Raw genomic sequence first — 12184 nt, 5'->3', positions numbered from 1 at the left:
TTAAGTGGTTTTTTCCTCTTTCATTCCTTTGCTAGTTTTTGATGGATTTTCTGTTGTTTTTTTCTTCTCCTGCTGTGTAGTGTACTTTTCAAAGGGTTTTTTGAAGTACCTCTTGAGGCTCTTGGGTCACTCTTCATAGGAAAATAAGGAGCCATGGAAAGGGGAGAAAATGAAAGAGAGTCTGTTTCTAAAAATGTGCTTTTTGGTAACCATAGCTTCTGATTTTCTGCTCATTTTCATACCTTCTTTAACCAAATAATTGTTTTCTTCTATTTATACAGCAACAGTTTGTATTCTTTTCCATCAACAGAAATGGAAACTTTCACACTTGATTTTTCAGGGGAGCTGAAGGGCTCTAAAGCAGCAATAGTGCCTTGGACAGAGGAGAGCCCCTGTCACCAGTTAAAACCAGTAAAGAGAGTTGGAGTTCAGAGCAGCAGGGTGATGCTACAGGCTCGTGATAAAAGCAGTTGCATTTTAAGTATATTTAAGCAAGATACCTTTAAAAAAAAGAAACCCAACATGGAAATGAATGAGTTTATGACAGTGTAATTTAATCTACAGGGTTTTTAAATTGCACTTTGAGGACTCCAGTAAAATTTTGGATTGATAGTCCCATCCTGTGTTTTCACTGTGCAGCTGTCAGTAAATGCCCATTTGGTGTTCTGCATACCTGTTGCACATTGCTGTGTACATTTAATCCTAAATTTTCCTTTTCGTTTTTAATTCTGGCTGGTTTTAAAAGAAAGCAGTTTGGGTTGTCTATAGTTGTTTTCTTTCAGAATTATCCACTGGGTAATGAATAACTAAAATGTTAGGGGAAAATCTCCTTTTTCCTCCAGAGTGCTTTCTTGAGGATGTTTTGCTGCAAATATTTGAGTCACAGCAAGTACTTCCTTATAGTTACAGCTATGGCAACAGTAGTGTTATCTGAAATATTTCTGTTCTGGTGGATTTTATTTATCTCAGGCAAAGGTGTAGATGTGCTGTACTGGATGTTGTGTATCACAGTGGTTATTTCTGGCCAGAAGGTTATGAAAAAGATTCATAATGTGTGTAAAACGTGCAAGCAGTGGAATATTGTGTGGGAAGATTGATACTTGCACAATAGTTTTGATCATGGCAGATTATAAGGAGGAAAAAGGGACATGACTGGACACAGTTTTCACCAGCTAATTGATCAATGAGCAATGTTAGGAAAAAAGTCATAGAATGGATAAGTTCTAAGAGATGAGAAGGAAAAGAGAAGTGATCATCTTTTATCTTTCCACAAATGAGGAACATTTCCCATGAGAAAGAATCATCTTGGAGATGGGCAGTGCAGGCTGTAATTAGTGTCAAGGCTGATAACAAGATCAGGTAGGGCAAGGCTAAAGTTGTTAAAAAGCTTAAAGGTTGTTTGTGTTTGGGGGAAGAAAGGAAGAAGAGATGGATTGAAGTAATGAATCAAGTAGATAAATTCTTTTCTCTTTTGTCCAGCTGTCTTTGGCAGACATCCTTTGGGGAGGTTTCAGTCTCTGCAGGAAAAGATTGAATGTCTGTAGGAGCTCCTCGCTTTCTGTGTCTCCTCTTTGCAGGTGGAGGAAGCAGGATTCTTGCATGTTCTCTGCTGACTTCTGCCAATTAAGTGAGCGTGTTGAAAAGACTGATTGTGGACTAGGAAGGCAAGTTTAAGATCTGGCATCATCCTTTTCATGGAAGTGAACAAGTTTCACATTTTGGAGAGAGTGCTTTGCAACATCAGTGAAGTACAAAAAGCACCTTCAAAGTGATCTTGTTTTGTGCTGTTTTAAGAGAAGAGCACTCCTCTCATTTTTTTTCTTTTTAGTTTTTTCCCCTTCCCAAACACTTTTGTCACACAAAGCTTTTCAGTACTGAATAGTTACTTGAGAGGAGACAGCTTCTGAAACACAAGAGTGACTTAGTGAGGGCTCTCCCTCCTCCCTGGGCTCCTCCTGAATTCCCTCCCCGGTGCTGCTGCAGATGTGCATTCATGGCCCGTGCCCATGCAGTCTGTGTAGGAAAGGATGCCAGCCCAGCAGTTCAGTGCTCAGACTGTGGGACACGAGGTGTGAAGCGAACATTTCAGAGCAGCACTAAAGCCGTGCCTGCTCTGGTCCTGCTGGTGCTGGAGTGGAGAGAACAATGCCCTGCTCTGCTGCGTCCCGCTCGGCATTAGATGGCAGTAGCGTGTTGTATTTGGCAGCTGCTTTGTCGTCGGGTTTATATCTTGGGTAGCTTCGGTGCAGTTTCATAAATGGAGAAAACATGTATTTTGTTTCTGGCAGTTTTTATAAAATGCTGATTGATGGTCGCTTTGGCTGTGGGACTGTAGGGCGGCTGTTTGGAGTGCGGTGTGCCTGGGTGGGATCAGTGTGCTGTACTGTGTGCAGTGTCTGTGACTTCTGTTCTGGTTTGTGGGACCTAACAGTGATAACATTAACCACACATATTCGGGTGATAAATATGCTGTTAATGGCCAAGTGAGTTTAGTTCTGCAGCCCTTACTTTTTCATAAGCTGCTACCATGTCTAAACATAATACAGCCTGTTAGATTAAGTAGGTTTGGGGCTTTGTTTTTATTTTTTTATGCTTTTAGTCTTTATTCTTAGATGAAAAAAAAATCTTAGGCTCAATAAAAAGTTGGTAGGAACATAATTAACCTTTCAGCACAGCGGTGTTACTGTCACTCCAGGTCTTGGACAAGTGCAGTTACCTTGTGACCCTTTTGGGAAGGTGTTTTTTCCCTTCATCCTTGTTTCTCCCAGGTAAAGGATCTCAAGGATTTCAGAACTGTGTTGCATTGTATTAATTGGGCAGGATGATCAATTAATGGAAGAAGAGCAAGAAAGTGTTGACAGAACATGCAACCTAATTAGTACCTGATGGACCGTGTAGGCCACAGAGCCCAGACTGTGATGTTGCCTCAGGGTGGCAACTGTACAAGACCTTTATATGCAAAACAGGCCTGTGGAAAAGGCAGGGAAAAAGCCAGGGAAGGAAATCTTCATTGCTGAAATATTTCCCTTTCCACTGCAACCTTGGAGGCAGCTTCAGACTTCACAGAAGGAGCACATATCAAATTATCAACCCTGTGTTTTGTACACCTCTTGCTCTGAAGTCACGTAGCCTTTTGTTTCTCGGGTATTTTTTTAATGGAAGAGCTGATCTACAAATAAATGCTCTTTTTTTTTAAATAAAACTGCACAGTAAGAGAGAAATACTATGGCAGTAAGATTTTCCTGTGACAGAAATGGCAAGCAAAAGGATCCTAAGTGAAGAGCAGTCATCACCACAGAGCTCAAGGGTTCTACCCCAACTGGTTTTTGGTTACACAGCAGTGCTTGAGAGGTTTTCAGGTGAAACTTAAGTCATTCCGAATTAAAAAGCACGGTGACTCTAGGAAGGTAGGATGCTAGAATTATTTAGTTACTGGTAATTAGTGAGTTTTTTCCATTTATTTTTATAAATACGTTGGTAATTAATTCACATTTTTCATTTAGAAGTTTCTCCTGTAGTGACAGAGGTTTAATGTTCACATGGTTAAAGATTTTTTCAAAACTAGCTCATTTTCTCCTGCAGTTTAAACTTCTTTGTTTTACTGAGATAGACATCTTTCAGAGAGTAAATAACATTTCTTTTTTTGTTGTGTAAAATAGGGTATTGTTTTACCCTGCCCTAATTTTACAAGTTCAGCTGGTGAAGTTGGAAAATGGCTTCTTTCTGTGATCTTTCAGTGAGTGCCACAGGGTGGGGGTCAAGTGCATGTTTGTCACTTTTTTCCTTGATTGTCACAGGTGGCTAAAACGTGCTTTTCTTTAATTTTGTTAGCCAAAAGTTCAAATCTCAGTTTGATAAGTGAGCTGATAATTTGGCCTGTGTTCTGAATTCAAACCCATTCCAGAATGGATTGTACAAGAAAAGCAGTTGTGCCCTGGAGCCCAGCAGCACAGTGTGCCCACAGCCAGGGAATGCTCATTTGGAGCTGCTGTGCTTGGGTGCTCAGCTAGGGCTGACAAATGCATGGCCCAGGTAATACCAGACCTGCTCTCAGTTCTCTTACAGGCTGATGGGCATTTGCAGCTGAAAGTGCTCAGGGTGGAGGTAAAATCAGGCAAAGTGTTAACTTTAAATGTAATTATGGAGCTCTTGGAGTGTTGTAATTGCATTATATGGTTCCTTTTCTGTGTCCAGCAGGGAGACTGCTCAGCTTTGCATTTTGGTGATTTATCAGCTGATCTGGAACTTTCAAGACACACTGCATAATTTGATTGAAAATATTGCTGCAAGCCCTGCAATGACAGTTCAGAACTGGAAATGTGCAGTTTGCCAGGGTGTGGGGTGATGAGGGGAGCCCACTCTCCTACACTGTATTAAACTTAGCTGATTGTGTTTCAGATGCAGAAGTTTAATATCTTGGATAGCTTTAAACATAAATTTATTGGGCCCTGAGACCAATAGAAGCAGAATTTACTTGTTTGTGAGGGCTGGGGCCTGGATCAGCCACACTTGAAACTGCCTGGGGACAGAGATTTCAAGGTGGGTGCCCTGCATGAAAACCCAGAGTCAGTCTGAGCTCTGCAGTGGAGGCAGGGGTTTCACACTCATCTTCCCTGCTCACAGTCTGCAGCAAGAGACCCTCTGATAAGCACTTCTGCATCAAAGCAACAAAACTGCAGCTCCAAATGTAATTTTAGAAAGAGGAGGAATGCTGCACTAAGAACAATTGTCCAAACTCGATGCCAAAGCGATGGGAAGATGAAAACTGCACACAGTCTTTTTGTGGAGAGAGAGAGGAAAAAAAACTGAGTACAAAGAGAATGTCAGCCTACCATAATATTTTGATATTTGAAATTATTTTAAATACTTGTTGGTTTCTTAGATATTTATAGATGTGGCTTAAATATTGTGGTCATATGGCCAGATTGAGAGATTTTGTTTTAGGAATTGTAATTACTTTCTTACAAAAATGTGTCTTCATGGTCTGTAAATAACTAGAGAAATGGATGCAATTATATGACCCAATCCAGCCCTTGTTTAGCAGTTAATTTCTCCAGATTTCTATGAGCATTTGTTCTGACCTACACAGATTTGGTTGTTGGTTTAAATCTAGCCAAGGCTGGTGGTGTCTTAATTGCTACCACAGAGCAGCCATTTGGCCTGTGTGAGATGGATGTTGTCAAGGAACCTTCTGCAAGGCGGACATTCATCCACTGGGAATGTATCAAGAAAGTTTTCATTAATTGGTCCCTTTGTTGGCATTTGTGGCAGAGCAGCCAAAAAGTGAGTGTGAACAGACACTGTGTCAGGGGGTGAGATTTATTGGCAAGTCTCAGGAAAAACTGGTATTTACTACATATACTGTAAGCAGGGGCAAAGGAGTTTCCTCCTAAGAACAGGCTGGCATTACATTTACTGAGTTGTTTTGGGGTTTTTTTAAGGCAGGGAAATGTAACAAGAATTCTGACTCAGTCAGAAGTTAAATAGGAAATAGCCAGTTAATTTTTTTTTTTCCTTAATGTTGGCTGTCTTGCAGCTTCTTTTTAATGTGATGTGAAGTGTTATGATGGGCTCTGTAACATACAGACAGATTTGCATGGACCTATGAATGTGTCAGATGAGAACACTTGACAGGTTTTGTCCTGACTTCATTTGCTTAACCTGTAGATAATGACAATTACAGTTGATAATGTATACATGTAGAATAAAGCATGACAAATGTTTTTAAAACATTGCTCCAGATTTCAATATTTTAATGTTCACATTAATTTCTGCATTTTGATCTTGTTGCTTTGTTAAAAGGATGCACTTCATTGTACTGCAAGGGACTGGTAATGATTTGTGCATTTTGTCTAAGTGGAGCATGATTGTTTCATTTTGTACAGAGCAAGGCTGTTTGCATGAGGCTTTCTGTTCTGCTTGCTTAAACCCATTTTAACTTTTTTTATGGCATAGTGTGCCATAAATAAAATAACAGTTTGAACTTAATACTTTGAGGTAGAGTTCTGATTCTGAAATTTGAATATATTGCCTGTTCAATATTGAGCTTTGATAAAAGAATAAATAGATTGAACCCCCTGATACTGATAATGTGATTCAAAATTGCTTGGTAATAATCTGCAGTTCCCATAAGGAGTCAAAGTTTCATCCTCTTGTATTCCCAGCCATGAGTGTGGCCATGTGGTTGGAAAATAATGGCCTGGCTTTGTCAGTTCATGCAGCTGCTTGCAGTGTCCCCCATCCTCACTCCCTGTTGTGAGAGCAGGGTCCAGCTCACTGCTGCCAGGACAGGGCTGGCCCTGCTGTGTCCTGCTCCCATCCCACCCTAAGCTTGTCCCATTCCTGCCATGGCAGCCAATCCAACCCTTTGCATACCAATTTCGTGGCTTGGATCTCTTCTGTTTGCATTTTTAATTCAGTTCTTTCATTCAGATATGAAGAGTGTTGTCTTTGTCAAGTTGGGATTGAATTTCTTTTCCCTGACCATTGCTGAGTGTCTTTCATCACTGCTTTTTTTTAAAAAAAATATAAATATGCATCTTTTTACACATTCCAGAAGGTGTTGTAGGGTAGGTTGTGAAAATTTTGTTTTTGTAAAAAAAGGTAATTCATAGTTGGGTGGAAATCATACTTCTCATTGCAGTCCACAGATAAAATAATGTCTAGCTATAAAAATACTGTAGTTACTACTAAGTGCCTAACATGGAGAAAGGGATAAGTATGCTGAGATACTGAGTTAATTTGAGATGTTAATATTCTATCATTTGTTCTTATTTAAAGGTCAGGTTTGGTCATTAGATACAATTCTTTCAAAGGTAGAAATACTTGATACATCTAAGTAATCCTCTGGTAAAATCCTACTACTTGATTTACTCAGGGCACATTTCCAGCTTTAAATATATCCCTAATTCAAATATAGGCACACATCCCCTATGGAAATAAAGCAGCACTTCAAGACTTGTCTGTTCAATTTAGCACGGTGATGCCATGAAACTGTAGATCATTTCAGAGTTAAAAATCTTTAATAAATCAGGTAGTTTAGAAATTTACTGTGCTGTGTTGGTTTTACTCACTACTTAATGGTTACTTTATGACTTATGATAGTAAGTCCAGAATAATCTAACTTGAATTTTTGAGCTCTGATGGTTTCATCATTGTTCTATGCCTGTCATTACTTTCGAAATTTAGAATCTTAATAATAATTTCCCTTATGGGGAAAAAGTCTAAATGGTGTATAATAAAAATTTTAAAATCTGGAAACGTTTCTCCAAAATAATAACAGAAGGGAAGGTTAAGAATTTAATGCAGCCACATTTGATTTCATATTTTTATATTACTTTTTATTTTCTGCTGAAGGTTTCAGCAAAAACTTGACAACTTTGCAGAAAATATTGGAAAGTAGGAAAGACAAAGCTGTAGAAGGTAGAGAGTACTCCTTAATTTGATCCTGGAAAAAAAATTAGAACTGATTTCTCTTCAGTTTCCTCAGACAGAAAAAAGCAAGTTTCCATTTTAAGTGGCTTCCTTAAAAAGATGTGTCACTTCAGCAGGGAGGAGTTTTTTTACAGTTATCTGTGAAAATAAATACACAGTAGTAGATTAAATCACTTTTTTGTAAGTGAAATAAAAATTTGGAAACAGTTTTCCTAGAAAGTGAAACCTCCTGGTTTGATGTATGGAATTAGGGATGTGGTGCATCTTTTGTTTTTGGAGTGAATACCCTTCACACACAAGGCAAAATAGCCATAATAATGTATTAATTACTAAATGAGAAGGGATAGTTCTTTTTAAACCTTTTCTAAATAACCAGCCTTTTCAATCAGGCTTGTGGAAAAGCAGCTGTCAGTAAAAGTTTGACCATATTAAGTGGTTTAGTTGTGGTTTATTCCACAGTTTAGGGGGAGATTTCAAATCTGGTGTGAAACTCAGTCCTGTAATTCTTCACCCTCCCTCCCACTGAGCTCTATTCAGCTGATTCTCACTGGGTGCTGTAAATGTCTTTGGAAAAATTAATTCATGAGCCCCAGTAAGAAATGTACTTTACATTGATTTAACTGGAGGGTGTCTGCTTGCTAATTGGAATCTGATTCAAATCAGTCACCCCGTTCTATTTATTGCCCAAGGTAAGGAGCTGGCAGCAGGCTGGGAGGAGGGAGCTCCTCAGCCAAAGCTCAGCTCTGTGCCTCCTCATCCTGTGGGTGAGATTCTCGAGGCCTGCTGGCACTTTCTGAGATCCAATACCAGTTGTTGACTAAATGGTCACATTAACGACCAGGGATCAAAGTCCAGGGATTGGTTTTGCACTTCTTACAGTGCAGAAGGGTCCAAACTTCACAGAGTGTAAAGTAGGCAGAAATTCAGACAGTAGCAGTTGAATGTGCTGCAGCAGGTTCCAAATTCTTATACAAACCTCATTGTGTGCTACACTGAACAAATAACAGTATCATAAATAAAATAGATGTTGGAACTCAAGCCATTTTCACAGTCTACACTTGCAGCAACATTAACACCTTTTTTTTTAAGACAGAAAAGCTGTTTACTTGCTTGTTCTTTATTCTGTAGCAGATATCAAAGGCAATACATCAGCATAATGAAATGCAAGTAATTTACCTAAAAAAATTCCATGAAAATTTTCTAACTTTTTGAATAGTTGAGAGAAGACAGAACTGTGAACTGCACTTGTGTCTGTGTTTCAGGGTGTGTTTGCCAGGTGATACATTGTTCCTCACAGTACCCAACCTTTTGACAGGTGCAGTCTGATGTATATTGAGAATAACACAGTAGAATGGAGTTGTTTTATCAAGGTATGATAATGATACTGTAATTGAAAAGGGCACGAGGTTAAGTTTGTGTTAGCCAGCTTTTCCTTGTGGTTGCCTTGCAATGCCAAACATTTCATCAAGTCCCCAACAGACACTGCTTGAAGTGTGTTTCTCATATGAGTTTTGGACTTCAAGGTTCGTGCTTTTTCAAATTTTTTTAGCAATTTCAAAAGCTAAAGGAAATAAAACCTTTAAGAAATTGGTTTTGAATTAAATCTTACACCAAGAACCAGAGTCCTCAAGAAATACTAGGACAATGTGACATTTGGAGAGACCAGTAGTATCACATGTATGTTATCAGATGAACTAATGTATTTCCAAAATGAATTGGTTTCTTTTTTAGCATTCAGACGAACTGCAAAGCATCATACACTGTAAAGTGATACAAATCCCAGACAGGGAGTCAGCAAGTTACTTCTAGTAGGGCTATAAAAAAGGCAAATTAGGTTGGGCATGTATCACCAACCTTCTTCATTTTCCCTTCCCTCAGCTGATTACTGTTTATATAAAATCCTGTAAAACAGTAACACGTTGGTAAAACTTGGTTCTGATCACAGTCATCAGGATGAGTGCTCAGCAAATAGTTATTTTTATGAAGTATTGCAGCCCAAACCATTGCACGTGTGCAGCTGTAAATTTAAATGTGTCCAGTAGGAGGGCTGGGAACAGTGCTCAGGTGGGCTGGGAGTGACATGAACTCACCTGCACAGGTCCTGAGGAGTGGATTGTAGCATTCTGAGTCCAACCTCCCAGCTGGGTGCACGAGGGAGAGATGAGCAGCAGTTCAGCTGGAGCTGAAGGAGGAGGTGGAGTAGAAAACAGGCCCTGTCTGCAGCTGAGATTAACCCAGAAATAAGGCTGGCTGCATGGCACACAGCAGCAGAGCACAGACATCCCTCATATTTCACCTCCTGCACAACAAAACCAAAGCCTGGCTCTGTTTCTTCAGGCAGCTCCTCTGAAGGTTATGCTGGAGAGGGAGCAGCATCAGACACAAGAATCTGGTAACTGGGAGTGAGGAAAGAGTATGGTTGATTTATGTCTGAGGTATTGACAGAGGACATTATAGTGCTCCCTCTGAACTTTGGTACCTCTGTGTCTGAGTGGCTGAAGAGTGTCCAAAACAACCTCATTTGCTGTCTTGGAGAGGGAAGAGAAGGGCAGTTGAATCAAGGGTGGATTTTTGCTACAGACAAATTCCTGATTTTGATTAGCAAGCTAGAGAGTAGGAAAACAAGTCAGTAAGAGCATAACAATAAGTACATAAATCCAGATGAAACAGGGTCACTGGAATAAAAAAAGAATAAGAGGAGTATTAGAGTAAAAGAGCTGATGTTTGATGGTTTTTCTTAGTGTAGATACAGTTTGCTAAAGGCATTAGGTGATAATAGAGGAAAGGCCAAGAGAGGAAGGAGCAAATAGGTTCAGAAGGCATGGAGACCAAAATGGAGAGAAAAAGAGATGTGTACTTTAATGAGTCCCTTACAGAGGACTTGGTACAAGTTAGATGAAATTGTAGTCTTTCTAACATAAAAATGGCATATGCTGCAGATACAAAATTCTCCAAATCTATAGGAAAGGAGTTAAGGGCTATGTGATAAACCTGAAGAATAGTGAATTTTCTGCATTATTCAATAAATGAATAGAGAAATGTTTTCTGCATTGATTATTATTCTTCCACAGTACTTTTGTGATGTGTGGCTTCCTGTATTTTGCTGTCTCCTTCCAGTATAGTTCAGAATCATATTTCAGTCAGATGAGTTTTGGTGCAGCAAAGTGTGACCAGTTTTGTGGGAGTGTTCTCTCAACACTCTTGGCAGGAGAGAAGACAGCATGCTTTGGGCTTAGCTCTGCTTTGGGCAGTTGGTCAGTCATGTTTCCATGCATTTCTAAGAACCTGATCTGAGAACGTGTGGTCTTTGTGGCCAATCCCAATATCTAGCAGTTACCTATACAGAATGCAATCACTTAATGCAATGACCAGAATGTTTTGGTTTTGTTAGCACCTTAGAATTTTGTCATCTTCGGTTGAGGAGATAGAAAGGGATGAATCTTTATGAATCAAGCCATGTTTTCAGCAAGTTGTAAGATAGTTCTCAGCCTTGAATTCAGAGGGGACTTCAAGTGGAACAAAACCAGGATTTTGTGCACAGAACTCATATGTGAGGTTGGAGGTACATCCACCTGTGTATGGAAAAACACCTGTAAGAAACCTGAGGTGAAAGCATTTTGCTCACCCATCCCTGCTGTTGTTGAACAGGGGATTTGTCTGGGTAACACCCATCAGTGCCAGTGACACATACATCAGTGAGCAAATAGACTCCAGGACAAATGCTCCTTTACATTTGGGATTTTAGCAACTACACATGTTACTAATATTCTTTTCTTATCAAAATGAATTATCAACTAAAGCAGAGAGATTCATTTAATCAGAAATCTGCTTAAATACTTAGAGAACAAGTGTTCCACATCTTAAAATCTGCTTCACGTTTCAGTGCCCCAGCTGATGTGGGTATAAAGGGCAGTTAAAGCTCCAGAATATGGGAAAACTTGGTCTGTGACACAGGTATCAGCTGGTAGGTCTGATTATATTGCAACTTTCTCTACTTAAGTGCTGTTTCCTGTTGCTCCATCATGTGTACTGAGCAATTAAAACATCAGAAGAAAGAGATTACTGGAGATGAATGAAAGCTACAGGAAGATGGAGCTTTGAGGGTTCCTTTTCAGTAGACATTGGAACCACTCAAGTCAGAATGCTCTGCTCAGAACACATGAGAAAGAAAACGTGTTACCATTTTAATTATTATTGCCTGTTTAACGTGGGATTTTTTGAATAACCATGTCCTTGAATAACCATTTCTTAACTAAAATGACACAATTTTGTAGCCAGTGATCCGTGACTTTAAGTATTTGGGAGGGCTATTGATTCACTGAACTGGAAGAAATTAAAGATGTTGAGGCATAGTTTCAAAAGTAGAATTACATGTAGTATAAATTATATTTGATCATGTATATTTTATTTACCATTTAAATCATAAAAAAAGCTCGGCACATGTAATACAGCATTCAATTTATCTGTAATAGCTTTAACTAAACATCAGTGCTTATGTTTAAATCAGCTCTGTGTAGTATCAGAGAGCTGCCAGCACCTCCTCTTGTTCCTGTGTCGTGGTCCCCTGCATGTACCTATCTGTGTTTGTGGTAGTCACTCTCTAGGTAAATTGTCCAGAAGGCCAGCGATTCCATCAGCAAATTATGCAGAAAATGCCGTCAGTGCACATGGTGACACTTGTGCCACTGCTGCTTCTGCTGCCATTGCAGTGGGATAATTAAATTGGCAGGTTCCTCTTTGTGCCCAGCAT

At 39.5% G+C, this 12184-nt stretch overlaps 1 protein-coding gene across 2 annotated transcripts in view; it reads left to right on the top strand.

Moving 5' to 3' along the window:
* The window catches only part of DNAJC24 (DnaJ heat shock protein family (Hsp40) member C24), a 34976-nt gene that overhangs the window by 10615 nt on the left and 12177 nt on the right, over positions 1-12184 (top strand). The window lies entirely within an intron of this gene.

Source organism: Sturnus vulgaris, chromosome 18, assembly GCF_052056855.1.
Source record: "Sturnus vulgaris isolate bStuVul1 chromosome 18, bStuVul1.hap1, whole genome shotgun sequence".
NCBI lineage: Eukaryota > Metazoa > Chordata > Aves > Passeriformes > Sturnidae > Sturnus > Sturnus vulgaris.
The sequence above is the reverse complement of the archived record's forward strand: the minus strand, read 5'-3'. Positions and strand labels throughout refer to the sequence as shown.